Source organism: Eschrichtius robustus, chromosome 5 (genome assembly GCF_028021215.1).
Source record: "Eschrichtius robustus isolate mEscRob2 chromosome 5, mEscRob2.pri, whole genome shotgun sequence".
NCBI lineage: Eukaryota > Metazoa > Chordata > Mammalia > Artiodactyla > Eschrichtiidae > Eschrichtius > Eschrichtius robustus.
In genome coordinates, this window is record NC_090828.1 from 111,101,003 (window position 1) to 111,126,625 (window position 25,623).

Genomic DNA, 25,623 nt, shown 5'->3' on the forward strand with positions numbered 1-25,623 from the left:
ACACATATACATATATCTATTCTTCTTTGGAATCTCTTCCCGTGTAGGTTATGACACAATGTTGAGTAGTCTTCTCTTGGTATTCTGTAGGTCTTTGGTGATTATATATTTCACGTGTGTTTGTATATCTCTGTTCACCTCAATATGGTAATGTACCCAATCCTCACACGTTTCCATTTGGTGAACCTTAAGTTTTTGTACTGAATCTGTGATTGCCTTTCTCTGTGGAAGTATCTTCGTTTGTATCAATTTTTAGGTAACACCTCTATGTGGTATGATAGGATATGTGTCTTTCGCTTTCTCACGTATTCCAAGTTGCGTGATTACTTCTAGAGTCATCTATGGTGCTGCAAATGGCATTGCTTCATTTTATCGCTAGCTCATAATCCATCTGTACATGTAGCAGTTCTTCTTTGTCCACCCATCTGTCGGTGGACTTTTTGGTGACTTCCATATCTTGGCTATGGTAATACTGTGCAATGCAGATTTGCCTGCCTCTTTCTTTCCAATTCTGTCTTCTTAGGTTATAGGTCCAGGAATAAGCCTCTGGATCGTACGGTAGCTCAATGTTTACCTTTTAACGGCACCTCCACTCTGCTCTCATGAGTGGCTCTCTCCAGGTTACATCCCACTTAAAGTGGAGGGTTTGCATTTCTCCACAGCACCTTCAGCATTTATTCTTTGTGGTTTTTTACTGATGGTTATTCTGACTGGTGTGAGCTGATACGTCTTTGTGGCTGAATTTGCATGTGTCTCATGATCCATTAAAACTGAGCTTTAAGGCAGGTCCTTTTCATTTTTCAGGCTGTGAGTACCGCTTAGTTCTTCAAAGTGTTTTCTTAAAGTATGTATGTCATAATTTTAAAATTTTTTGGCCATTACCTCCCTGAAGACATTTTGCGGTGACCATTAGCACAGGCTTAAACCTGCGTTTGCAGGTAACGGCCAGAGGGTGGCGGTCTTTCTACGTTCCCCATGCTGGTACTAGGGCAACAGGCCTTCCGGCCAGTGGTGTTCCTCGGTTATAAATTAGAGTGGAATGTGCCTGAAGAAACCCACAAATGCTGATGTCTCCTTACTTATGTTTGTCTTTTAAATTTACCTTATATTTATTATTGGAGCAATATTACATTGTGTACATGGAAGAGTTCTTCTTGGTGCGTTCCTCTGTTGATGGACATTTTCATTGCTTCCAAATGTTGGCTATGGTCAATATGGCTGGAGTGCAGGATTGCCAGCCTGTGACGTTTTGATTCTCATTTTCTCAGGGGATAGGCCCAGCAGTGGGTATGACTGATTGACGGGTAGCTCAGTGTTTACCTTTTCAAGGCACTTCCATTGTGTTTTCATTAGTGGCTCTTACCACGTCCCCCTTAGGGCCGAGTGTACGCATTCCTCCACAGTCCCTTCAGCATTTATTTTTTGAAACATTTTTGCTGATGGCCATTCTGACTGCTGTGAGCTGATAGGTTTTTGTAATTTGGGTTTGCATGTCTTTAAAAATTCCTAAAATATATCATTTTCCCACACCTTTTTCTTTCCTCTTCTTTAAAGGAAAAGCTGTGAGTACCACATAGCTCTTGAAATTGTCTTCTTGGAAGGTTGCCCTCTTTTGAAATTTTTGCTCCATTTTTGATCCCAGGATTTATTTGGAGGGCAGGTGTCATTTACAGAATGGCAAGTTGGTGAATATTTAGTGACCTTTAGCAGTGGGTTGAAAGCTGCTGTTGTGGGAAATGGCCACAAGGAGGCAGCATTTCTCCATTCCCAAATCTGAGTACTAGGGCAGCAGAGCCTTTCTGGAAGTCGTGTTCCTAGGTTGTAAATTAGAATGGAATGTGCCAGGAGAAACCCCCATAAGTTTAGGTCTCATTACTTCTTGTTTTTGTTAATTTTTTTAATCGGGGTAAGGACTAGAATATTGTTTGTCCTAGGGGTACACAATCTGGTTCATTTGTACATTATATATGTCTACTCTACAGATCCTCTTCCCATGTAAAATATTACAGAGTGTTCTGTAGACCTCCCTTGCTATATGGTCGGTCGTTTTGAAATATGTATATAATATGTATTTGGATATGTATAGTAACACTAATCTCATTTATCCATTCCCCCCACCTTTCCTTTTAGATGAGCATAGTTGGTTTTCTAAGTCTGTGAGTGTCTTTCTCTGTGGAAATATGTTCATTTGTGTCAGTGATTAGATAACGCCTCTAAGGGATATCATAGGATATAGGTCTTTTGCTTTCCGACTTACCTCATGTTTTGTGATTATCTCCAGGCTCATCTCTGGTGCCTCAAAGAGCAGTGTTTCATTGTTTTCCATGGCTAATATTCCATTGTGTACATGGACTCCTTCTTCTTTATCCATTCACCTGTTGATGGACATTTTGGTTGCTTCCCATCTTGGCTATTTTGAATAAGGCTGCAGTGCAGCTTTTGCAGCCTGTGTCTTTTCGATCCTGGTCTTCTCAGGTGAGAGGCCCAGTGGTGTGCCTGCTGGATTGAATGGTACCTCAGTTTTCACTTTTCAACGCAGTTCCTTTCGGTAGTCATTATTGGCTGTTAACCACTTTCCTTCCCACCAGCACCTAGAGGTTACACAGTTCTCTACAACCCCGTCAGCATTTATTGTTGGTAGACTTTTTGCTGACGGTCAGTCGACAGGTGTGAGTTGAAACCTTTTGGTTGATTAGATTGCATGAGTCTAATAATTCCTGAGGTTGAGCTTTTACCCATTTTCCTGTTTTTTTGTTTAAAGAGAGTGAGGAATACTTACCTCTGCATACTATCTTCTTGAAACATTCGCCTGTTTTGAATTTCTTTTGTCCATTCCCCACCTGAGCACAATTTTTGATGGCAGGTGTCCTTTACAGCCCTGAGCCCTTGTGAATTTTAAGTGACCAGTAGCTGTGGGTTTAAAGCTGCTCTTGCGGGAAACGGCCACAAGGGGGCAGCATTTCTCCTTTACCAAATCTGGTCACTAGGGCAACAGAGCCTTAATGGAAGTCGTGTTCTAGGTTGTAAAGTACAATGGAATGTGCCGGGAAAAAGCCCTTTAAGTGTATGTGTCATTCCTTCTTGTTTGTATTTTTAACAAAATTTTTATTCTTTATCACAGCAAATTCGATTACAATGGTTTGTTTGGTCTAGGTGTGCAAGACGTGGTTCCTTCACACATATACATATATCTATTCTTCTTTGGAATCTCTTCCCGTGTAGGTTATGACACAATGTTGAGTAGTCTTCTCTTGGTATTCTGTAGGTCTTTGGTGATTATATATTTCACGTGTGTTTGTATATCTCTGTTCACCTCAATATGGTAATGTACCCAATCCTCACACGTTTCCATTTGGTGAACCTTAAGTTTTTGTACTGAATCTGTGATTGCCTTTCTCTGTGGAAGTATCTTCGTTTGTATCAATTTTTAGGTAACACCTCTATGTGGTATGATAGGATATGTGTCTTTCGCTTTCTCACGTATTCCAAGTTGCGTGATTACTTCTAGAGTCATCTATGGTGCTGCAAATGGCATTGCTTCATTTTATCGCTAGCTCATAATCCATCTGTACATGTAGCAGTTCTTCTTTGTCCACCCATCTGTCGGTGGACTTTTTGGTGACTTCCATATCTTGGCTATGGTAATACTGTGCAATGCAGATTTGCCTGCCTCTTTCTTTCCAATTCTGTCTTCTTAGGTTATAGGTCCAGGAATAAGCCTCTGGATCGTACGGTAGCTCAATGTTTACCTTTTAACGGCACCTCCACTCTGCTCTCATGAGTGGCTCTCTCCAGGTTACATCCCACTTAAAGTGGAGGGTTTGCATTTCTCCACAGCACCTTCAGCATTTATTCTTTGTGGTTTTTTACTGATGGTTATTCTGACTGGTGTGAGCTGATACGTCTTTGTGGCTGAATTTGCATGTGTCTCATGATCCATTAAAACTGAGCTTTAAGGCAGGTCCTTTTCATTTTTCAGGCTGTGAGTACCGCTTAGTTCTTCAAAGTGTTTTCTTAAAGTATGTATGTCATAATTTTAAAATTTTTTGGCCATTACCTCCCTGAAGACATTTTGCGGTGACCATTAGCACAGGCTTAAACCTGCGTTTGCAGGTAACGGCCAGAGGGTGGCGGTCTTTCTACGTTCCCCATGCTGGTACTAGGGCAACAGGCCTTCCGGCCAGTGGTGTTCCTCGGTTATAAATTAGAGTGGAATGTGCCTGAAGAAACCCACAAATGCTGATGTCTCCTTACTTATGTTTGTCTTTTAAATTTACCTTATATTTATTATTGGAGCAATATTACATTGTGTACATGGAAGAGTTCTTCTTGGTGCGTTCCTCTGTTGATGGACATTTTCATTGCTTCCAAATGTTGGCTATGGTCAATATGGCTGGAGTGCAGGATTGCCAGCCTGTGACGTTTTGATTCTCATTTTCTCAGGGGATAGGCCCAGCAGTGGGTATGACTGATTGACGGGTAGCTCAGTGTTTACCTTTTCAAGGCACTTCCATTGTGTTTTCATTAGTGGCTCTTACCACGTCCCCCTTAGGGCCGAGTGTACGCATTCCTCCACAGTCCCTTCAGCATTTATTTTTTGAAACATTTTTGCTGATGGCCATTCTGACTGCTGTGAGCTGATAGGTTTTTGTAATTTGGGTTTGCATGTCTTTAAAAATTCCTAAAATATATCATTTTCCCACACCTTTTTCTTTCCTCTTCTTTAAAGGAAAAGCTGTGAGTACCACATAGCTCTTGAAATTGTCTTCTTGGAAGGTTGCCCTCTTTTGAAATTTTTGCTCCATTTTTGATCCCAGGATTTATTTGGAGGGCAGGTGTCATTTACAGAATGGCAAGTTGGTGAATATTTAGTGACCTTTAGCAGTGGGTTGAAAGCTGCTGTTGTGGGAAATGGCCACAAGGAGGCAGCATTTCTCCATTCCCAAATCTGAGTACTAGGGCAGCAGAGCCTTTCTGGAAGTCGTGTTCCTAGGTTGGAAATTAGAATGGAATGTGCCAGGAGAAACCCCCATAAGTTTAGGTCTCATTACTTCTTGTTTTTGTTAATTTTTTTAATCGGGGTAAGGACTAGAATATTGTTTGTCCTAGGGGTACACAATCTGGTTCATTTGTACATTATATATGTCTACTCTACAGATCCTCTTCCCATGTAAAATATTACAGAGTGTTCTGTAGACCTCCCTTGCTATATGGTCGGTCGTTTTGAAATATGTATATAATATGTATTTGGATATGTATAGTAACACTAATCTCATTTATCCATTCCCCCCACCTTTCCTTTTAGATGAGCATAGTTGGTTTTCTAAGTCTGTGAGTGTCTTTCTCTGTGGAAATATGTTCATTTGTGTCAGTGATTAGATAACGCCTCTAAGGGATATCATAGGATATAGGTCTTTTGCTTTCCGACTTACCTCATGTTTTGTGATTATCTCCAGGCTCATCTCTGGTGCCTCAAAGAGCAGTGTTTCATTGTTTTCCATGGCTAATATTCCATTGTGTACATGGACTCCTTCTTCTTTATCCATTCACCTGTTGATGGACATTTTGGTTGCTTCCCATCTTGGCTATTTTGAATAAGGCTGCAGTGCAGCATTTGCAGCCTGTGTCTTTTCGATCCTGGTCTTCTCAGGTGAGAGGCCCAGTGGTGTGCCTGCTGGATTGAATGGTACCTCAGTTTTCACTTTTCAACGCAGTTCCTTTCGGTGGTCATTATTGGCTGTTAACCACTTTCCATCCCACCAGCACCTAGAGGTTACACAGTTCTCTACAACCCCGTCAGCATTTATTGTTGGTAGACTTTTTGCTGACGGTCAGTCGACAGGTGTGAGTTGGAACCTTTTGGTTGATTAGATTGCATGAGTCCAATAATTCCTGAGGTTGAGCTTTTACCCATTTTCCTGTTTTTTTGTTTAAAGAGAGTGAGGAATACTTACCTCTGCATACTATCTTCTTGAAACATTCGCCTGTTTTGAATTTCTTTTGTCCATTCCCCACCTGAGCACAATTTTTGACGGCAGGTGTCCTTTACAGCCCTGAGCCCTTGTGAATTTTAAGTGACCAGTAGCTGTGGGTTTAAAGCTGCTCTTGCGGGAAACGGCCACAAGGGGGCAGCATTTCTCCTTTACCAAATCTGGTCACTAGGGCAACAGAGCCTTAATGGAAGTCGTGTTCTAGGTTGTAAATTACAATGGAATGTGCCGGGAAAAAGCCCTTTAAGTGTATGTGTCATTCCTTCTTGTTTGTATTTTTAACAAAATTTTTATTCTTTATCACAGCAAATTCGATTACAATGGTTTGTTTGGTCTAGGTGTGCAAGACGAGGTTCCTTCACACATATACATATATCTATTCTTCTTTGGAATCTTTTCCCGTGTAGGTTATGACACAATGTTGAGTAGTCTTCTCTTGGTATTCTGTAGGTCTTTGGTGATTATATATTTCACGTGTGTTTGTATATCTCTGTTCACCTCAATATGGTAATGTACCCAATCCTCACACGTTTCCATTTGGTGAACCTTAAGTTTTTGTACTGAATCTGTGATTGCCTTTCTCTGTGGAAGTATCTTCGTTTGTATCAATTTTTAGGTAACACCTCTATGTGGTATGATAGGATATGTGTCTTTCGCTTTCTCACTTACTCCAAGTTGCGTGATTACTTCTAGAGTCATCTATGGTGCTGCAAATGGCATTGTTTCATTTTATCGCTAGCTCATAATCCATCTGTACATGTAGCAGATCTTCTTTGTCCACCCATCTGTCGGTGGACTTTTTGGTGACTTCCATATCTTGGCTATGGTAATACTGTGCAATGCAGATTTGCCTGCCTCTTTCTTTCCAATTCTGTCTTCTTAGGTTATAGGTCCAGGAATAAGCCTCTGGATCGTACGGTAGCTCAATGTTTACCTTTTAACGGCACCTCCACTCTGCTCTCATGAGTGGCTCTCTCCAGGTTACATCCCACTTAAAGTGGAGGGTTTGCATTTCTCCACAGCACCTTCAGCATTTATTCTTTGTGGTTTTTTACTGATGGTTATTCTGACTGGTGTGAGCTGATACGTCTTTGTGGCTGAATTTGCATGTGTCTCATGATCCATTAAAACTGAGCTTTAAGGCAGGTCCTTTTCATTTTTCAGGCTGTGAGTACAGCTTAGTTCTTCAAAGTGTTTTCTTAAAGTATGTATGTCATAATTTTAAAATTTTTTCGCCATTACCTCCCTGAAGACATTTTGCGGTGACCATTAGCACAGGCTTAAACCTGCGTTTGCAGGTAACGGCCAGAGGGTGGCAGTCTTTCTACGTTCCCCATGCTGGTACTAGGGCAACAGGCCTTCCGGCCAGTGGTGTTCCTCGGTTATAAATTAGAGTGAATTGTGCCTGAAGAAACCCACAAATGCTGATGTCTCCTTACTTATGTTTGTCTTTTAAATTTACCTTATATTTATTATTGGAGCAATATTACATTGTGTACATGGAACAGTTCTTCTTGGTGCGTTCCTCTGTTGATGGACATTTTCATTGCTTCCAAATGTTGGCTATGGTCAATATGGCTGGAGTGCAGGATTGCCAGCCTGTGACGTTTTGATTCTCATTTTCTCAGGGGATAGGCCCAGCAGTGGGTATGACTGATTGACGGGTAGCTCAGTGTTTACCTTTTCAAGGCACTTCCATTGTGTTTTCATTAGTGGCTCTTACCACGTCCCCCTTAGGGCCGAGTGTACGCATTCCTCCACAGTCCCTTCAGCATTTATTTTTTGAAACATTTTTGCTGATGGCCATTCTGACTGCTGTGAGCTGATAGGGTTTTGTAATTTGGGTTTGCATGTCTTTAAAAATTCCTAAAATATATCATTTTCCCACACCTTTTCTTTCCTCTTTAAAGGAAAAGCTGTGAGTACCACATAGCTCTTGAAATTGTCTTCTTGGAAGGTTGCCCTCTTTTGAAATTTTTGCTCCATTTTTGATCCCAGGATTTATTTGGAGGGCAGGTGTCATTTACAGAATGGCAAGTTGGTGAATATTTAGTGACCTTTAGCAGTGGGTTGAAAGCTGCTGTTGTGGGAAATGGCCACAAGGAGGCAGCATTTCTCCATTCCCAAATCTGAGTACTAGGGCAGCAGAGCCTTTCTGGAAGTCGTGTTCCTAGGTTGTAAATTAGAATGGAATGTGCCAGGAGAAACCCCCATAAGTTTAGGTCTCATTACTTCTTGTTTTTGTTAATTTTTTTAATCGGGGTAAGGACTAGAATATTGTTTGTCCTAGGGGTACACAATCTGGTTCATTTGTACATTATATATGTCTACTCTACAGATCCTCTTCCCATGTAAAATATTACAGAGTGTTCTGTAGACCTCCCTTGCTATATGGTCGGTCGTTTTGAAATATGTATATAATATGTATTTGGATATGTATAGTAACACTAATCTCATTTATCCATTCCCCCCACCTTTCCTTTTAGATGAGCATAGTTGGTTTTCTAAGTCTGTGAGTGTCTTTCTCTGTGGAAATATGTTCATTTGTGTCAGTGATTAGATAACGCCTCTAAGGGATATCATAGGATATAGGTCTTTTGCTTTCCGACTTACCTCATGTTTTGTGATTATCTCCAGGCTCATCTCTGGTGCCTCAAAGAGCAGTGTTTCATTGTTTTCCATGGCTAATATTCCATTGTGTACATGGACTCCTTCTTCTTTATCCATTCACCTGTTGATGGACATTTTGGTTGCTTCGCATCTTGGCTATTTTGAATAAGGCTGCAGTGCAGCATTTGCAGCCTGTGTCTTTTCGATCCTGGTCTTCTCAGGTGAGAGGCCCAGTGGTGTGCCTGCTGGATTGAATGGTACCTCAGTTTTCACTTTTCAACGCAGTTCCTTTCGGTGGTCATTATTGGCTGTTAACCACTTTCCATCCCACCAGCACCTAGAGGTTACACAGTTCTCTACAACCCCGTCAGCATTTATTGTTGGTAGACTTTTTGCTGACGGTCAGTCGACAGGTGTGAGTTGGAACCTTTTGGTTGATTAGATTGCATGAGTCTAATAATTCCTGAGGTTGAGCTTTTACCCATTTTCCTGTTTTTTTGTTTAAAGAGAGTGAGGAATACTTACCTCTGCATACTATCTTCTTGAAACATTCGCCTGTTTTGAATTTCTTTTGTCCATTCCCCACCTGAGCACAATTTTTGACGGCAGGTGTCCTTTACAGCCCTGAGCCCTTGTGAATTTTAAGTGACCAGTAGCTGTGGGTTTAAAGCTGCTCTTGCGGGAAACGGCCACAAGGGGGCAGCATTTCTCCTTTACCAAATCTGGTCACTAGGGCAACAGAGCCTTAATGGAAGTCGTGTTCTAGGTTGTAAAGTACAATGGAATGTGCCGGGAAAAAGCCCTTTAAGTGTATGTGTCATTCCTTCTTGTTTGTATTTTTAACAAAATTTTTATTCTTTATCACAGCAAATTCGATTACAATGGTTTGTTTGGTCTAGGTGTGCAAGACGAGGTTCCTTCACACATATACATATATCTATTCTTCTTTGGAATCTTTTCCCGTGTAGGTTATGACACAATGTTGAGTAGTCTTCTCTTGGTATTCTGTAGGTCTTTGGTGATTATATATTTCACGTGTGTTTGTATATCTCTGTTCACCTCAATATGGTAATGTACCCAATCCTCACACGTTTCCATTTGGTGAACCTTAAGTTTTTGTACTGAATCTGTGATTGCCTTTCTCTGTGGAAGTATCTTCGTTTGTATCAATTTTTAGGTAACACCTCTATGTGGTATGATAGGATATGTGTCTTTCGCTTTCTCACTTACTCCAAGTTGCGTGATTACTTCTAGAGTCATCTATGGTGCTGCAAATGGCATTGTTTCATTTTATCGCTAGCTCATAATCCATCTGTACATGTAGCAGATCTTCTTTGTCCACCCATCTGTCGGTGGACTTTTTGGTGACTTCCATATCTTGGCTATGGTAATACTGTGCAATGCAGATTTGCCTGCCTCTTTCTTTCCAATTCTGTCTTCTTAGGTTATAGGTCCAGGAATAAGCCTCTGGATCGTACGGTAGCTCAATGTTTACCTTTTAACGGCACCTCCACTCTGCTCTCATGAGTGGCTCTCTCCAGGTTACATCCCACTTAAAGTGGAGGGTTTGCATTTCTCCACAGCACCTTCAGCATTTATTCTTTGTGGTTTTTTACTGATGGTTATTCTGACTGGTGTGAGCTGATACGTCTTTGTGGCTGAATTTGCATGTGTCTCATGATCCATTAAAACTGAGCTTTAAGGCAGGTCCTTTTCATTTTTCAGGCTGTGAGTACAGCTTAGTTCTTCAAAGTGTTTTCTTAAAGTATGTATGTCATAATTTTAAAATTTTTTCGCCATTACCTCCCTGAAGACATTTTGCGGTGACCATTAGCACAGGCTTAAACCTGCGTTTGCAGGTAACGGCCAGAGGGTGGCAGTCTTTCTACGTTCCCCATGCTGGTACTAGGGCAACAGGCCTTCCGGCCAGTGGTGTTCCTCGGTTATAAATTAGAGTGAATTGTGCCTGAAGAAACCCACAAATGCTGATGTCTCCTTACTTATGTTTGTCTTTTAAATTTACCTTATATTTATTATTGGAGCAATATTACATTGTGTACATGGAACAGTTCTTCTTAGTGCGTTCCTCTGTTGATGGACATTTTCATTGCTTCCAAATGTTGGCTATGGTCAATATGGCTGGAGTGCAGGATTGCCAGCCTGTGACGTTTTGATTCTCATTTTCTCAGGGGATAGGCCCAGCAGTGGGTATGACTGATTGACGGGTAGCTCAGTGTTTACCTTTTCAAGGCACTTCCATTGTGTTTTCATTAGTGGCTCTTACCACGTCCCCCTTAGGGCCGAGTGTACGCATTCCTCCACAGTCCCTTCAGCATTTATTTTTTGAAACATTTTTGCTGATGGCCATTCTGACTGCTGTGAGCTGATAGGGTTTTGTAATTTGGGTTTGCATGTCTTTAAAAATTCCTAAAATATATCATTTTCCCACACCTTTTCTTTCCTCTTTAAAGGAAAAGCTGTGAGTACCACATAGCTCTTGAAATTGTCTTCTTGGAAGGTTGCCCTCTTTTGAAATTTTTGCTCCATTTTTGATCCCAGGATTTATTTGGAGGGCAGGTGTCATTTACAGAATGGCAAGTTGGTGAATATTTAGTGACCTTTAGCAGTGGGTTGAAAGCTGCTGTTGTGGGAAATGGCCACAAGGAGGCAGCATTTCTCCATTCCCAAATCTGAGTACTAGGGCAGCAGAGCCTTTCTGGAAGTCGTGTTCCTAGGTTGTAAATTAGAATGGAATGTGCCAGGAGAAACCCCCATAAGTTTAGGTCTCATTACTTCTTGTTTTTGTTAATTTTTTTAATCGGGGTAAGGACTAGAATATTGTTTGTCCTAGGGGTACACAATCTGGTTCATTTGTACATTATATATGTCTACTCTACAGATCCTCTTCCCATGTAAAATATTACAGAGTGTTCTGTAGACCTCCCTTGCTATATGGTCGGTCGTTTTGAAATATGTATATAATATGTATTTGGATATGTATAGTAACACTAATCTCATTTATCCATTCCCCCCACCTTTCCTTTTAGATGAGCATAGTTGGTTTTCTAAGTCTGTGAGTGTCTTTCTCTGTGGAAATATGTTCATTTGTGTCAGTGATTAGATAACGCCTCTAAGGGATATCATAGGATATAGGTCTTTTGCTTTCCGACTTACCTCATGTTTTGTGATTATCTCCAGGCTCATCTCTGGTGCCTCAAAGAGCAGTGTTTCATTGTTTTCCATGGCTAATATTCCATTGTGTACATGGACTCCTTCTTCTTTATCCATTCACCTGTTGATGGACATTTTGGTTGCTTCCCATCTTGGCTATTTTGAATAAGGCTGCAGTGCAGCTTTTGCAGCCTGTGTCTTTTCGATCCTGGTCTTCTCAGGTGAGAGGCCCAGTGGTGTGCCTGCTGGATTGAATGGTACCTCAGTTTTCACTTTTCAACGCAGTTCCTTTCGGTAGTCATTATTGGCTGTTAACCACTTTCCTTCCCACCAGCACCTAGAGGTTACACAGTTCTCTACAACCCCGTCAGCATTTATTGTTGGTAGACTTTTTGCTGACGGTCAGTCGACAGGTGTGAGTTGAAACCTTTTGGTTGATTAGATTGCATGAGTCTAATAATTCCTGAGGTTGAGCTTTTACCCATTTTCCTGTTTTTTTGTTTAAAGAGAGTGAGGAATACTTACCTCTGCATACTATCTTCTTGAAACATTCGCCTGTTTTGAATTTCTTTTGTCCATTCCCCACCTGAGCACAATTTTTGACGGCAGGTGTCCTTTACAGCCCTGAGCCCTTGTGAATTTTAAGTGACCAGTAGCTGTGGGTTTAAAGCTGCTCTTGCGGGAAACGGCCACAAGGGGGCAGCATTTCTCCTTTACCAAATCTGGTCACTAGGGCAACAGAGCCTTAATGGAAGTCGTGTTCTAGGTTGTAAAGTACAATGGAATGTGCCGGGAAAAAGCCCTTTAAGTGTATGTGTCATTCCTTCTTGTTTGTATTTTTAACAAAATTTTTATTCTTTATCACAGCAAATTCGATTACAATGGTTTGTTTGGTCTAGGTGTGCAAGACGAGGTTCCTTCACACATATACATATATCTATTCTTCTTTGGAATCTTTTCCCGTGTAGGTTATGACACAATGTTGAGTAGTCTTCTCTTGGTATTCTGTAGGTCTTTGGTGATTATATATTTCACGTGTGTTTGTATATCTCTGTTCACCTCAATATGGTAATGTACCCAATCCTCACACGTTTCCATTTGGTGAACCTTAAGTTTTTGTACTGAATCTGTGATTGCCTTTCTCTGTGGAAGTATCTTCGTTTGTATCAATTTTTAGGTAACACCTCTATGTGGTATGATAGGATATGTGTCTTTCGCTTTCTCACTTACTCCAAGTTGCGTGATTACTTCTAGAGTCATCTATGGTGCTGCAAATGGCATTGTTTCATTTTATCGCTAGCTCATAATCCATCTGTACATGTAGCAGATCTTCTTTGTCCACCCATCTGTCGGTGGACTTTTTGGTGACTTCCATATCTTGGCTATGGTAATACTGTGCAATGCAGATTTGCCTGCCTCTTTCTTTCCAATTCTGTCTTCTTAGGTTATAGGTCCAGGAATAAGCCTCTGGATCGTACGGTAGCTCAATGTTTACCTTTTAACGGCACCTCCACTCTGCTCTCATGAGTGGCTCTCTCCAGGTTACATCCCACTTAAAGTGGAGGGTTTGCATTTCTCCACAGCACCTTCAGCATTTATTCTTTGTGGTTTTTTACTGATGGTTATTCTGACTGGTGTGAGCTGATACGTCTTTGTGGCTGAATTTGCATGTGTCTCATGATCCATTAAAACTGAGCTTTAAGGCAGGTCCTTTTCATTTTTCAGGCTGTGAGTACAGCTTAGTTCTTCAAAGTGTTTTCTTAAAGTATGTATGTCATAATTTTAAAATTTTTTCGCCATTACCTCCCTGAAGACATTTTGCGGTGACCATTAGCACAGGCTTAAACCTGCGTTTGCAGGTAACGGCCAGAGGGTGGCAGTCTTTCTACGTTCCCCATGCTGGTACTAGGGCAACAGGCCTTCCGGCCAGTGGTGTTCCTCGGTTATAAATTAGAGTGAATTGTGCCTGAAGAAACCCACAAATGCTGATGTCTCCTTACTTATGTTTGTCTTTTAAATTTACCTTATATTTATTATTGGAGCAATATTACATTGTGTACATGGAACAGTTCTTCTTGGTGCGTTCCTCTGTTGATGGACATTTTCATTGCTTCCAAATGTTGGCTATGGTCAATATGGCTGGAGTGCAGGATTGCCAGCCTGTGACGTTTTGATTCTCATTTTCTCAGGGGATAGGCCCAGCAGTGGGTATGACTGATTGACGGGTAGCTCAGTGTTTACCTTTTCAAGGCACTTCCATTGTGTTTTCATTAGTGGCTCTTACCACGTCCCCCTTAGGGCCGAGTGTACGCATTCCTCCACAGTCCCTTCAGCATTTATTTTTTGAAACATTTTTGCTGATGGCCATTCTGACTGCTGTGAGCTGATAGGGTTTTGTAATTTGGGTTTGCATGTCTTTAAAAATTCCTAAAATATATCATTTTCCCACACCTTTTCTTTCCTCTTTAAAGGAAAAGCTGTGAGTACCACATAGCTCTTGAAATTGTCTTCTTGGAAGGTTGCCCTCTTTTGAAATTTTTGCTCCATTTTTGATCCCAGGATTTATTTGGAGGGCAGGTGTCATTTACAGAATGGCAAGTTGGTGAATATTTAGTGACCTTTAGCAGTGGGTTGAAAGCTGCTGTTGTGGGAAATGGCCACAAGGAGGCAGCATTTCTCCATTCCCAAATCTGAGTACTAGGGCAGCAGAGCCTTTCTGGAAGTCGTGTTCCTAGGTTGTAAATTAGAATGGAATGTGCCAGGAGAAACCCCCATAAGTTTAGGTCTCATTACTTCTTGTTTTTGTTAATTTTTTTAATCGGGGTAAGGACTAGAATATTGTTTGTCCTAGGGGTACACAATCTGGTTCATTTGTACATTATATATGTCTACTCTACAGATCCTCTTCCCATGTAAAATATTACAGAGTGTTCTGTAGACCTCCCTTGCTATATGGTCGGTCGTTTTGAAATATGTATATAATATGTATTTGGATATGTATAGTAACACTAATCTCATTTATCCATTCCCCCCACCTTTCCTTTTAGATGAGCATAGTTGGTTTTCTAAGTCTGTGAGTGTCTTTCTCTGTGGAAATATGTTCATTTGTGTCAGTGATTAGATAACGCCTCTAAGGGATATCATAGGATATAGGTCTTTTGCTTTCCGACTTACCTCATGTTTTGTGATTATCTCCAGGCTCATCTCTGGTGCCTCAAAGAGCAGTGTTTCATTGTTTTCCATGGCTAATATTCCATTGTGTACATGGACTCCTTCTTCTTTATCCATTCACCTGTTGATGGACATTTTGGTTGCTTCGCATCTTGGCTATTTTGAATAAGGCTGCAGTGCAGCATTTGCAGCCTGTGTCTTTTCGATCCTGGTCTTCTCAGGTGAGAGGCCCAGTGGTGTGCCTGCTGGATTGAATGGTACCTCAGTTTTCACTTTTCAACGCAGTTCCTTTCGGTGGTCATTATTGGCTGTTAACCACTTTCCATCCCACCAGCACCTAGAGGTTACACAGTTCTCTACAACCCCGTCAGCATTTATTGTTGGTAGACTTTTTGCTGACGGTCAGTCGACAGGTGTGAGTTGGAACCTTTTGGTTGATTAGATTGCATGAGTCTAATAATTCCTGAGGTTGAGCTTTTACCCATTTTCCTGTTTTTTTGTTTAAAGAGAGTGAGGAATACTTACCTCTGCATACTATCTTCTTGAAACATTCGCCTGTTTTGAATTTCTTTTGTCCATTCCCCACCTGAGCACAATTTTTGACGGCAGGTGTCCTTTACAGCCCTGAGCCCTTGTGAATTTTAAGTGACCAGTAGCTGTGGGTTTAAAGCTGCTCTTGCGGGAAACGGCCACAAGGGGGCAGCATTTCTCCTTTACCAAATCTGGTCACTAGGGCAACAGAGCCTTAATGGAAGTCGTGTTCTAGGTTGTAAAGTACAATGGAATGTGCCGGGAAAAAGCCCTTTAAGTGTATGTGTCATTCCTTCTTGTTTGTATTTTTAACAAAATTTTTATTCTTTATCACAGCAAATTCGATTACAATGGTTTGTTTGGTCTAGGTGTGCAAGACGAGGTTCCTTCACACATATACATATATCTATTCTTCTTTGGAATCTTTTCCCGTGTAGGTTATGACACAATGTTGAGTAGTCTTCTCTTGGTATTCTGTAGGTCTTTGGTGATTATATATTTCACGTGTGTTTGTATATCTCTGTTCACCTCAATATGGTAATGTACCCAATCCTCACACGTTTCCATTTGGTGAACCTTAAGTTTTTGTACTGAATCTGTGATTGCCTTTCTCTGTGGAAGTATCTTCGTTTGTATCAATTTTTAGGTAACACCTCTATGTGGTATGATAGGATATGTGTCTTTCGCTTTCTCACTTACTCCAAGTTGCGTGATTACTTCTAGAGTCATCTATGGTGCTGCAAATGGCATTGTTTCATTTTATCGCTAGCTCATAATCCATCTGTACATGTAGCAGATCTTCTTTGTCCACCCATCTGTCGGTGGACTTTTTGGTGACTTCCATATCTTGGCTATGGTAATACTGTGCAATGCAGATTTGCCTGCCTCTTTCTTTCCAATTCTGTCTTCTTAGGTTATAGGTCCAGGAATAAGCCTCTGGATCGTACGGTAGCTCAATGTTTACCTTTTAACGGCACCTCCACTCTGCTCTCATGAGTGGCTCTCTCCAGGTTACATCCCACTTAAAGTGGAGGGTTTGCATTTCTCCACAGCACCTTCAGCATTTATTCTTTGTGGTTTTTTACTGATGGTTATTCTGACTGGTGTGAGCTGATACGTCTTTGTGGCTGAATTTGCATGTGTCTCATGATCCATTAAAACTGAGCTTTAAGGCAGGTCCTTTTCATTTTTCAGGCTGTGAGTACAGCTTAGTTCTTCAAAGTGTTTTCTTAAAGTATGTATGTCATAATTTTAAAATTTTTTCGCCATTACCTCCCTGAAGACATTTTGCGGTGACCATTAGCACAGGCTTAAACCTGCGTTTGCAGGTAACGGCCAGAGGGTGGCAGTCTTTCTACGTTCCCCATGCTGGTACTAGGGCAACAGGCCTTCCGGCCAGTGGTGTTCCTCGGTTATAAATTAGAGTGAATTGTGCCTGAAGAAACCCACAAATGCTGATGTCTCCTTACTTATGTTTGTCTTTTAAATTTACCTTATATTTATTATTGGAGCAATATTACATTGTGTACATGGAACAGTTCTTCTTGGTGCGTTCCTCTGTTGATGGACATTTTCATTGCTTCCAAATGTTGGCTATGGTCAATATGGCTGGAGTGCAGGATTGCCAGCCTGTGACGTTTTGATTCTCATTTTCTCAGGGGATAGGCCCAGCAGTGGGTATGACTGATTGACGGGTAGCTCAGTGTTTACCTTTTCAAGGCACTTCCATTGTGTTTTCATTAGTGGCTCTTACCACGTCCCCCTTAGGGCCGAGTGTACGCATTCCTCCACAGTCCCTTCAGCATTTATTTTTTGAAACATTTTTGCTGATGGCCATTCTGACTGCTGTGAGCTGATAGGGTTTTGTAATTTGGGTTTGCATGTCTTTAAAAATTCCTAAAATATATCATTTTCCCACACCTTTTCTTTCCTCTTTAAAGGAAAAGCTGTGAGTACCACATAGCTCTTGAAATTGTCTTCTTGGAAGGTTGCCCTCTTTTGAAATTTTTGCTCCATTTTTGATCCCAGGATTTATTTGGAGGGCAGGTGTCATTTACAGAATGGCAAGTTGGTGAATATTTAGTGACCTTTAGCAGTGGGTTGAAAGCTGCTGTTGTGGGAAATGGCCACAAGGAGGCAGCATTTCTCCATTCCCAAATCTGAGTACTAGGGCAGCAGAGCCTTTCTGGAAGTCGTGTTCCTAGGTTGTAAATTAGAATGGAATGTGCCAGGAGAAACCCCCATAAGTTTAGGTCTCATTACTTCTTGTTTTTGTTAATTTTTTTAATCGGGGTAAGGACTAGAATATTGTTTGTCCTAGGGGTACACAATCTGGTTCATTTGTACATTATATATGTCTACTCTACAGATCCTCTTCCCATGTAAAATATTACAGAGTGTTCTGTAGACCTCCCTTGCTATATGGTCGGTCGTTTTGAAATATGTATATAATATGTATTTGGATATGTATAGTAACACTAATCTCATTTATCCATTCCCCCCACCTTTCCTTTTAGATGAGCATAGTTGGTTTTCTAAGTCTGTGAGTGTCTTTCTCTGTGGAAATATGTTCATTTGTGTCAGTGATTAGATAACGCCTCTAAGGGATATCATAGGATATAGGTCTTTTGCTTTCCGACTTACCTCATGTTTTGTGATTATCTCCAGGCTCATCTCTGGTGCCTCAAAGAGCAGTGTTTCATTGTTTTCCATGGCTAATATTCCATTGTGTACATGGACTCCTTCTTCTTTATCCATTCACCTGTTGATGGACATTTTGGTTGCTTCCCATCTTGGCTATTTTGAATAAGGCTGCAGTGCAGCTTTTGCAGCCTGTGTCTTTTCGATCCTGGTCTTCTCAGGTGAGAGGCCCAGTGGTGTGCCTGCTGGATTGAATGGTACCTCAGTTTTCACTTTTCAACGCAGTTCCTTTCGGTAGTCATTATTGGCTGTTAACCACTTTCCTTCCCACCAGCACCTAGAGGTTACACAGTTCTCTACAACCCCGTCAGCATTTATTGTTGGTAGACTTTTTGCTGACGGTCAGTCGACAGGTGTGAGTTGAAACCTTTTGGTTGATTAGATTGCATGAGTCTAATAATTCCTGAGGTTGAGCTTTTACCCATTTTCCTGTTTTTTTGTTTAAAGAGAGTGAGGAATACTTACCTCTGCATACTATCTTCTTGAAACATTCGCCTGTTTTGAATTTCTTTTGTCCATTCCCCACCTGAGCACAATTTTTGATGGCAGGTGTCCTTTACAGCCCTGAGCCCTTGTGAATTTTAAGTGACCAGTAGCTGTGGGTTTAAAGCTGCTCTTGCGGGAAACGGCCACAAGGGGGCAGCATTTCTCCTTTACCAAATCTGGTCACTAGGGCAACAGAGCCTTAATGGAAGTCGTGTTCTAGGTTGTAAAGTACAATGGAATGTGCCGGGAAAAAGCCCTTTAAGTGTATGTGTCATTCCTTCTTGTTTGTATTTTTAACAAAATTTTTATTCTTTATCACAGCAAATTCGATTACAATGGTTTGTTTGGTCTAGGTGTGCAAGACGTGGTTCCTTCACACATATACATATATCTATTCTTCTTTGGAATCTCTTCCCGTGTAGGTTATGACACAATGTTGAGTAGTCTTCTCTTGGTATTCTGTAGGTCTTTGGTGATTATATATTTCACGTGTGTTTGTATATCTCTGTTCACCTCAATATGGTAATGTACCCAATCCTCACACGTTTCCATTTGGTGAACCTTAAGTTTTTGTACTGAATCTGTGATTGCCTTTCTCTGTGGAAGTATCTTCGTTTGTATCAATTTTTAGGTAACACCTCTATGTGGTATGATAGGATATGTGTCTTTCGTTTTCTCACTTATTCCAAGTTGCGTGATTACTTCTAGAGTCATCTATGGTGCTGCAAATGGCATTGCTTCATTTTATCGCTAGCTCATAATCCATCTGTACATGTAGCAGTTCTTCTTTGTCCACCCATCTGTCGGTGGACTTTTTGGTGACTTCCATATCTTGGCTATGGTAATACTGTGCAATGCAGATTTGCCTGCCTCTTTCTTTCCAATTCTGTCTTCTTAGGTTATAGGTCCAGGAATAAGCCTCTGGATCGTACGGTAGCTCAATGTTTACCTTTTAACGGCACCTCCACTCTGCTCTCATGAGTGGCTCTCTCCAGGTTACATCCCACTTAAAGTGGAGGGTTTGCATTTCTCCACAGCACCTTCAGCATTTATTCTTTGTGGTTTTTTACTGATGGTTATTCTGACTGGTGTGAGCTGATACGTCTTTGTGGCTGAATTTGCATGTGTCTCATGATCCATTAAAACTGAGCTTTAAGGCAGGTCCTTTTCATTTTTCAGGCTGTGAGTACCGCTTAGTTCTTCAAAGTGTTTTCTTAAAGTATGTATGTCATAATTTTAAAATTTTTTGGCCATTACCTCCCTGAAGACATTTTGCGGTGACCATTAGCACAGGCTTAAACCTGCGTTTGCAGGTAACGGCCAGAGGGTGGCGGTCTTTCTACGTTCCCCATGCTGGTACTAGGGCAACAGGCCTTCCGGCCTGTGGTGTTCCTCGGTTATAAATTAGAGTGGAATGTGCCTGAAGAAACCCACAAATGCTGATGTCTCCTTACTTATGTTTGTCTTTTAAATTTACCTTATATTTATTATTGGAGCAATATTACATTGTGTACATGGAAGAGTTCTTCTTGGTGCGTTCCTCTGTTGATGGACATTTTCATTGCTTCCAAATGTTGGCTATGGTCAATATGGCTGGAGTGCAGGATTGCCAGCCTGTGACGTTTTGATTCTCATTTTCTCAGGGGATAGGCCCAGCAGTGGGTATGACTGATTGACGGGTAGCTCAGTGTTTACCTTTTCAAGGCACTTCCATTGTGTTTTCATTAGTGGCTCTTACCACGTCCCCCTTAGGGCCGAGTGTACGCATTCCTCCACAGTCCCTTCAGCATTTATTTTTTGAAACATTTTTGCTGATGGCCATTCTGACTGCTGTGAGCTGATAGGTTTTTGTAATTTGGGTTTGCATGTCTTTAAAAATTCCTAAAATATATCATTTTCCCACACCTTTTTCTTTCCTCTTCTTTAAAGGAAAAGCTGTGAGTACCACATAGCTCTTGAAATTGTCTTCTTGGAAGGTTGCCCTCTTTTGAAATTTTTGCTCCATTTTTGATCCCAGGATTTATTTGGAGGGCAGGTGTCATTTACAGAATGGCAAGTTGGTGAATATTTAGTGACCTTTAGCAGTGGGTTGAAAGCTGCTGTTGTGGGAAATGGCCACAAGGAGGCAGCATTTCTCCATTCCCAAATCTGAGTACTAGGGCAGCAGAGCCTTTCTGGAAGTCGTGTTCCTAGGTTGGAAATTAGAATGGAATGTGCCAGGAGAAACCCCCATAAGTTTAGGTCTCATTACTTCTTGTTTTTGTTAATTTTTTTAATCGGGGTAAGGACTAGAATATTGTTTGTCCTAGGGGTACACAATCTGGTTCATTTGTACATTATATATGTCTACTCTACAGATCCTCTTCCCATGTAAAATATTACAGAGTGTTCTGTAGACCTCCCTTGCTATATGGTCGGTCGTTTTGAAATATGTATATAATATGTATTTGGATATGTATAGTAACACTAATCTCATTTATCCATTCCCCCCACCTTTCCTTTTAGATGAGCATAGTTGGTTTTCTAAGTCTGTGAGTGTCTTTCTCTGTGGAAATATGTTCATTTGTGTCAGTGATTAGATAACGCCTCTAAGGGATATCATAGGATATAGGTCTTTTGCTTTCCGACTTACCTCATGTTTTGTGATTATCTCCAGGCTCATCTCTGGTGCCTCAAAGAGCAGTGTTTCATTGTTTTCCATGGCTAATATTCCATTGTGTACATGGACTCCTTCTTCTTTATCCATTCACCTGTTGATGGACATTTTGGTTGCTTCCCATCTTGGCTATTTTGAATAAGGCTGCAGTGCAGCATTTGCAGCCTGTGTCTTTTCGATCCTGGTCTTCTCAGGTGAGAGGCCCAGTGGTGTGCCTGCTGGATTGAATGGTACCTCAGTTTTCACTTTTCAACGCAGTTCCTTTCGGTGGTCATTATTGGCTGTTAACCACTTTCCATCCCACCAGCACCTAGAGGTTACACAGTTCTCTACAACCCCGTCAGCATTTATTGTTGGTAGACTTTTTGCTGACGGTCAGTCGACAGGTGTGAGTTGGAACCTTTTGGTTGATTAGATTGCATGAGTCTAATAATTCCTGAGGTTGAGCTTTTACCCATTTTCCTGTTTTTTTGTTTAAAGAGAGTGAGGAATACTTACCTCTGCATACTATCTTCTTGAAACATTCGCCTGTTTTGAATTTCTTTTGTCCATTCCCCACCTGAGCACAATTTTTGACGGCAGGTGTCCTTTACAGCCCTGAGCCCTTGTGAATTTTAAGTGACCAGTAGCTGTGGGTTTAAAGCTGCTCTTGCGGGAAACGGCCACAAGGGGGCAGCATTTCTCCTTTACCAAATCTGGTCACTAGGGCAACAGAGCCTTAATGGAAGTCGTGTTCTAGGTTGTAAATTACAATGGAATGTGCCGGGAAAAAGCCCTTTAAGTGTATGTGTCATTCCTTCTTGTTTGTATTTTTAACAAAATTTTTATTCTTTATCACAGCAAATTCGATTACAATGGTTTGTTTGGTCTAGGTGTGCAAGACGAGGTTCCTTCACACATATACATATATCTATTCTTCTTTGGAATCTTTTCCCGTGTAGGTTATGACACAATGTTGAGTAGTCTTCTCTTGGTATTCTGTAGGTCTTTGGTGATTATATATTTCACGTGTGTTTGTATATCTCTGTTCACCTCAATATGGTAATGTACCCAATCCTCACACGTTTCCATTTGGTGAACCTTAAGTTTTTGTACTGAATCTGTGATTGCCTTTCTCTGTGGAAGTATCTTCGTTTGTATCAATTTTTAGGTAACACCTCTATGTGGTATGATAGGATATGTGTCTTTCGCTTTCTCACTTACTCCAAGTTGCGTGATTACTTCTAGAGTCATCTATGGTGCTGCAAATGGCATTGTTTCATTTTATCGCTAGCTCATAATCCATCTGTACATGTAGCAGATCTTCTTTGTCCACCCATCTGTCGGTGGACTTTTTGGTGACTTCCATATCTTGGCTATGGTAATACTGTGCAATGCAGATTTGCCTGCCTCTTTCTTTCCAATTCTGTCTTCTTAGGTTATAGGTCCAGGAATAAGCCTCTGGATCGTACGGTAGCTCAATGTTTACCTTTTAACGGCACCTCCACTCTGCTCTCATGAGTGGCTCTCTCCAGGTTACATCCCACTTAAAGTGGAGGGTTTGCATTTCTCCACAGCACCTTCAGCATTTATTCTTTGTGGTTTTTTACTGATGGTTATTCTGACTGGTGTGAGCTGATACGTCTTTGTGGCTGAATTTGCATGTGTCTCATGATCCATTAAAACTGAGCTTTAAGGCAGGTCCTTTTCATTTTTCAGGCTGTGAGTACAGCTTAGTTCTTCAAAGTGTTTTCTTAAAGTATGTATGTCATAATTTTAAAATTTTTTCGCCATTACCTCCCTGAAGACATTTTGCGGTGACCATTAGCACAGGCTTAAACCTGCGTTTGCAGGTAACGGCCAGAGGGTGGCAGTCTTTCTACGTTCCCCATGCTGGTACTAGGGCAACAGGCCTTCCGGCCAGTGGTGTTCCTCGGTTATAAATTAGAGTGGATTGTGCCTGAAGAAACCCACAAATGCTGATGTCTCCTTACTTATGTTTGTCTTTTAAATTTACCTTATATTTATTATTGGAGCAATATTACATTGTGTACATGGAAGAGTTCTTCTTGGTGCGTTCCTCTGTTGATGGACATTTTCATTGCTTCCAAATGTTGGCTATGGTCAATATGGCTGGAGTGCAGGATTGCCAGCCTGTGACGTTTTGATTCTCATTTTCTCAGGGGATAGGCCCAGCAGTGGGTATGACTGATTGACGGGTAGCTCAGTGTTTACCTTTTCAAGGCACTTCCATTGTGTTTTCATTAGTGGCTCTTACCACGTCCCCCTTAGGGCCGAGTGTACGCATTCCTCCACAGTCCCTTCAGCATTTATTTTTTGAAACATTTTTGCTGATGGCCATTCTGACTGCTGTGAGCTGATAGGGTTTTGTAATTTGGGTTTGCATGTCTTTAAAAATTCCTAAAATATATCATTTTCCCACACCTTTTCTTTCCTCTTTAAAGGAAAAGCTGTGAGTACCACATAGCTCTTGAAATTGTCTTCTTGGAAGGTTGCCCTCTTTTGAAATTTTTGCTCCATTTTTGATCCCAGGATTTATTTGGAGGGCAGGTGTCATTTACAGAATGGCAAGTTGGTGAATATTTAGTGACCTTTAGCAGTGGGTTGAAAGCTGCTGTTGTGGGAAATGGCCACAAGGAGGCAGCATTTCTCCATTCCCAAATCTGAGTACTAGGGCAGCAGAGCCTTTCTGGAAGTCGTGTTCCTAGGTTGTAAATTAGAATGGAATGTGCCAGGAGAAACCCCCATAAGTTTAGGTCTCATTACTTCTTGTTTTTGTTATTTTTTTTAATCGGGGTAAGGACTAGAATATTGTTTGTCCTAGGGGTACACAATCTGGTTCATTTGTACATTATATATGTCTACTCTACAGATCCTCTTCCCATGTAAAATATTACAGAGTGTTCTGTAGACCTCCCTTGCTATATGGTCGGTCGTTTTGAAATATGTATATAATATGTATTTGGATATGTATAGTAACACTAATCTCATTTATCCATTCCCCCCACCTTTCCTTTTAGATGAGCATAGTTGGTTTTCTAAGTCTGTGAGTGTCTTTCTCTGTGGAAATATGTTCATTTGTGTCAGTGATTAGATAACGCCTCTAAGGGATATCATAGGATATAGGTCTTTTGCTTTCCGACTTACCTCATGTTTTGTGATTATCTCCAGGCTCATCTCTGGTGCCTCAAAGAGCAGTGTTTCATTGTTTTCCATGGCTAATATTCCATTGTGTACATGGACTCCTTCTTCTTTATCCATTCACCTGTTGATGGACATTTTGGTTGCTTCCCATCTTGGCTATTTTGAATAAGGCTGCAGTGCAGCATTTGCAGCCTGTGTCTTTTCGATCCTGGTCTTCTCAGGTGAGAGGCCCAGTGGTGTGCCTGCTGGATTGAATGGTACCTCAGTTTTCACTTTTCAACGCAGTTCCTTTCGGTAGTCATTATTGGCTGTTAACCACTTTCCTTCCCACCAGCACCTAGAGGTTACACAGTTCTCTACAACCCCGTCAGCATTTATTGTTGGTAGACTTTTTGCTGACGGTCAGTCGACAGGTGTGAGTTGAAACCTTTTGGTTGATTAGATTGCATGAGTCTAATAATTCCTGAGGTTGAGCTTTTACCCATTTTCCTGTTTTTTTGTTTAAAGAGAGTGAGGAATACTTACCTCTGCATACTATCTTCTTGAAACATTCGCCTGTTTTGAATTTCTTTTGTCCATTCCCCACCTGAGCACAATTTTTGATGGCAGGTGTCCTTTACAGCCCTGAGCCCTTGTGAATTTTAAGTGACCAGTAGCTGTGGGTTTAAAGCTGCTCTTGCGGGAAACGGCCACAAGGGGGCAGCATTTCTCCTTTACCAAATCTGGTCACTAGGGCAACAGAGCCTTAATGGAAGTCGTGTTCTAGGTTGTAAAGTACAATGGAATGTGCCGGGAAAAAGCCCTTTAAGTGTATGTGTCATTCCTTCTTGTTTGTATTTTTAACAAAATTTTTATTCTTTATCACAGCAAATTCGATTACAATGGTTTGTTTGGTCTAGGTGTGCAAGACGTGGTTCCTTCACACATATACATATATCTATTCTTCTTTGGAATCTCTTCCCGTGTAGGTTATGACACAATGTTGAGTAGTCTTCTCTTGGTATTCTGTAGGTCTTTGGTGATTATATATTTCACGTGTGTTTGTATATCTCTGTTCACCTCAATATGGTAATGTACCCAATCCTCACACCTTTCCATTTGGTGAACCTTAAGTTTTTGTACTGAATCTGTGATTGCCTTTCTCTGTGGAAGTATCTTCGTTTG